This window comes from Vigna umbellata, chromosome 8 (assembly GCF_029865625.1).
Source record: "Vigna umbellata cultivar VRB3 chromosome 8, Vumbellata_1.0, whole genome shotgun sequence".
Classification (NCBI taxonomy): Eukaryota; Viridiplantae; Streptophyta; class Magnoliopsida; order Fabales; family Fabaceae; genus Vigna; species Vigna umbellata.
The window spans coordinates 30,368,457-30,373,283 of NC_142172.1; the positions used below are offsets into that span (position 1 = coordinate 30,368,457).

General features: G+C 35.4%; 1 pseudogene; it reads left to right on the top strand.

Annotated features, from left to right (window-relative positions):
• The first annotated feature begins 571 nt into the window (after window positions 1–571).
• Window positions 572–1,355, top strand: LOC124838349 (ethylene-responsive transcription factor ERF098 pseudogene; annotated as a pseudogene).
• Window positions 1,356–4,827: the final 3,472 nt, after the last annotated feature.

Consider the following 4,827-nt stretch of genomic DNA (forward strand, 5'->3'; position numbering starts at 1 on the left):
AACCCTTCTTGCTTTACCTTCTAATTATGTAACAAGTTGCACACTTTCAACTCTTATCATTTGAGATTTTGTGGGCTGAATTTTTAGTTGTGTGTGAAAATTTGATCTTATTGGAATTGAATAATTCAAACGTATTAAAGTAACATTAAATTACACAGTTCTAAGAAAACAAATATCATTTTGTCCGAAAGCTCCTATTATTTATGGATAAATAAAAAATTATATAATAATGTAAAAGATGTTTTAAGTTGGTTAATGTAAATATAAATCTTGTTTTAGTTATCGATTTTGAATATATAGATATAGATTTATTGATTAGAATATTTGAGAGAGATCTGTGATAAATGAAAAGAAGAAAGTAAATGATGAAGCCACGTGCGCAGCCATGAAAAGGACAAGTGCGAATAAGCCTTGCGTCCCTTCTTCGTCATACATGCACGCACCTATCTATCTTTTTCACTCACAAAAAAAGAAATAATATTATAGTTGCAGAATTTATTCAACTTCAAATTCAAACCGTCACATACGACCTTCTGGTCAAGCCTCACCAAGAACAATACAAAGCCCACGCATAAATACTATTGGTGTGCTATCTACATCCATACAATACCCTATTTCTCTATTACCACCACCCTACGTGACACACTCATATCTAAACACAGTAATAATAATAACAATCTCCAACACTTTCTTCTTCTTTCTTTGTTCTAGATTTGTTGCTGATGGAGGGAGGAAGATCTTCGGTTTCTAATGGAAATGTTGAGGCTCGGTATAGAGGGATTCGGAGAAGGCCATGGGGAAAGTTTGCTGCAGAGATTCGTGACCCTACAAGGAAAGGGACTCGGATATGGCTTGGAACCTTCGAAACTGCAGAACAAGCTGCACGAGCTTATGATGCTGCTGCTTTTCATTTTCGTGGCCACAGAGCCATTCTCAACTTCCCAAATGAGTATCAGTCTTCTAATCCAAACTCTTCTTTGCCTATGCCTTTAACAACACTTCCACCTGCTTCCTCTTCCTCTTCCTCTTCTTCTTCTTCCTATTCTTCTTACTCTATTGATAACCTTGCGGGACCTGTTTTTTCTGGAGAAAGTATGCAAGGTGATGATACTTTTGAGTTGGAGTACTTGGACAATAAGTTGCTTGAAGAACTCCTTCAGATGCAAGATAACAGACATCTCTTCAAGTGAATGCACATGTATTGCACGCAGATCAACTGGCATGTAATGAGAAATTTGTTCTTAATTTAATTTTGTTTCACTTGCTGTTTATAGTTGATCATCAAGATTCTTGGAAACGAGACTGGACATTTGTTATTATTGTAACAACTCAATTATGGGAATAAAACACATGGAATGCCCTTGTTTTTTGGTATAGTGTTGGCCTAGCATTGTGTGTGTTGTTGGTTTCTTGTGTTCATACCCATCATTCATTTTCTGATGTTTTATCCAAGTTCTTGTCAACTTAAATAATCAATGCATTGCATCCATATATTACAATTAGTATATCTAACTTGTGTGTATAAAACAATAATTAGAAACAAAAGAAACCTACTAAACAATGGGTGTAAGTCTTTGGATCATATAATTATTTTGGAATAATTAATGGGGGAAAATGATAATGTATGGCATAAGTGCATAACATGGGGGGAATTCGAGACCCTAAGATATCCCTTCAAGAAATATCGTTTACAGATCGAATTGCCAATCAATTAATGGCAGTGTGGCTTCACCATAAAGTGTAATCATGTCAAGGAAGGTAAATTACACATTTTCTTGTTAGATCAAAAGATAATCAAGGTGAAATTTTTTGGAATGTTGGCAGTATTTTGCAGAAGTGATCATACAATAAAGGTCATCTTGTGCAAGGTTTAGAGCCTGCAAGACAATAAATATCATTCCTGCTAGCATTATGTTTCCATTTCATTTGATGTGTTACTTTTTTTTTATCAGCAAGATCGAATGAATAAAGGAGCACTTACATAAACCTAATTCTAGACCTTGTAATACTCCTATGTCATGAGGGATGCGAAGCTACTTTCGGACAGAAATGGGTAAACTCCAGTAACTAAATCGAACAAAAGGGGGAAAGAAGAAGGACGTCGACCATATCACTTAGAAGGTTTTATTAAAGTATAATGCAATTGCTAAAAGAACGTAGAACCTCCTAAGATAGAGGAATTGAAATGTAATATAAATTCTAGAACATTGTAGAAAATCCTAAGATAAGAAGAAATAATCAAGAAAATTCTATATAGGTAGAAAGCCTAGAACTTTCTACATAAGTTCTAGCTAGAATTTTCTAGAATAGTCATGAAAGATGAGGTCTATAAATACCCATGTGTACTATCATTTGAGGTAAGAAGCCAACATCTACAACAACAAAGACAACTACAACACTTCTTCCAACTACTACTTCTACATTCTACTATCTCTACATTTTCTCTACCACATCAACTACTCCTTTCACAACCTTAAAATACTAACAGTGGTACTAGAGCTACATTCGGTCATCTACTAGGCGTAGATAAAAATTTTCAACTACCTTAAACAAAACTATAACTCCATCCTGTACTACCTCCAAAATATTTTCTCAACTCATGGCTACTACCAACCAAACATCCTCAACTCTAGTACCTATTTTCATAGGAGAAAATTATGATTTCTGGAGTGTCAAAATAAAGACATTCTTCCATTCTCAAGATTTATGGGACATCATAGAAGAATGATTCACTATTCCAGAAGACACCTCCACTCTTACTACAACTCAAAAGAAAGAGTTAAAGGAAAACAAGCACAAGGATTCAAGGGCTTTATTTGTTCTTCAACAAGCAGTTGATGACACAATTTTTCCAAGGATAATTGGTGCCACAAGTGCAAAACAAGCTTGGAACGCAATACACGAGGAGTTTCAAGGAAGTGACGAGATACGCAATGTTAAACTTCATTCTCTAAGACGAGAGTTTGAATTATTAAGAACGAAAGAATCTGAGACCATTAAAGACTACTATTCTAGAATAAAAGAAATAGTTAGTCAAATGAGAGCCTATGGGGAAAATATTCTTGACAAAAAGATCGTTGAGAAAATTTTAATTTCTATTCCCTAAAAGTATGATGCAATCGCAACCGCGATTGAACAAACAAAAGATTTGGCTACATTGTCAGTCACACAACTAATGGGCTCTCTTGAAGCTTATGAACAAAGATTGAAAAGGCATGAAGAAGACTCGGTTGAAAATGACTTTCAATCAAAACTAAAATTACGGTCTCAAAATAAAGAATATGAAGGAAATAAAAGTAGAGAAGAAATTTCTAGAAATAAAGAAAATCCTAGAAGTTTCTCTATGACTCGTCAAGAAAAATATCCTCCATGTGGCATATGTAAAAAGACAAGTCACTTGGAAAAAGATTGTTGGCATCATGGAAAACCTCAATGCCACTATTGCAAGAAATTTGGTCACGTAGAAAAGTATTGTCGTAATAAAAATAAGCATCAAGCAAACTTTGCAGAAGAAGATAATCAAGAGAAACTCTTATTCTACGCAAATCAAGAATCTCCTAGTAGAGAAGGAAATTGGTACTTGGATAGTGGATGCAGCAATCACATGGCGAAAGATCAAAGCATCTTCAAAGACATTGATAAATCTGTCAATGTCAAGTTCGGCTAGGAAATGGCACCATAGTGGAGTCTCGAGGCAAAGGAACTGTCATGGTAGAGACAAAGAAAGGTACTAAATTCATCAAAGACGTTTTACTAGTTCCAAATCTTAAAGAAAATCTTTTAAGTATTGGCCAAATGATGGAGAATGGATATTCTCTTCATTTTGAGAAAGATACATGCAAAATTTATGACAGTAAAATGATAGAAATTGGCCAAGTAAAAATGGAGAAGAGAAATAGAAGCTTTCCTATAAGCTTCAAACCTAGAACTAATATTGCCATGAAGGTAGAAGTTGATGACTCATGGCTTTGGCATAGGAGATTTGACCACTTCAACACACATGCCTTAAAGCTTTTATATCAGAAAAACATGATGAGAGATCTTCCATGCTTGTAAGAGAATAATGAATCATGCGAAGGATGTCTCCTCGAAAAACAACACCGATTATCATTCTCGACAGACAAAGCATGGAGAGCAAAAGACTTATTAGAGTTGATTCATACTGATGTTTGCGGACCGATGAGAACACCTTCACATCATAACAACAGGTATTTCATCCTCTTCATTGATGACTTCTCTAGAATGACATGAGTCTATTTCTTAAAGGCAAAGTCAGAAGTTTTTGGAGTATTCAAGAAATTCAAGGCCCTTGTTGAGAAGCAAAGTGAAAACAGATAAAAGTACTTAGAAGTGATCGTGGCAAGGAGTACACATCTCACGAGTTTGAAAAATTCTGTGAAGATGAAGGCATAGAGCGACAACTTACAGTTGCATATACTCCACAAAAAAATGGCGTGTCAGAGAGAAAGAATCACACAGTTATGGAGATGACAAGGTCAATGCTAAAAGAGAAAAACATGCCTAACACTTTTTGGGCTGAAGCAGTCTACACTGCAGTTTACATTCTAAATAGATGTCCAACTAAGGCAGTCCAAGACAAGACTCCTATTGAACCTTGAAGTGGGAGAAAGCCATCAGTTAAACACCTACGAGTATTTGGGTCTATCTGCTTCATACATGTTCCTGATCAAAGGAGGCACAAGCTTGAAGATAAGACTATACGAGGAATATTCTTGGGATATAGCACACAGTCAAAAGGTTATCGAGTCTACAACCTACAAACAAAAAAACTCATCATCAGTCGAGATGTTGAAGTTGATGAAAATG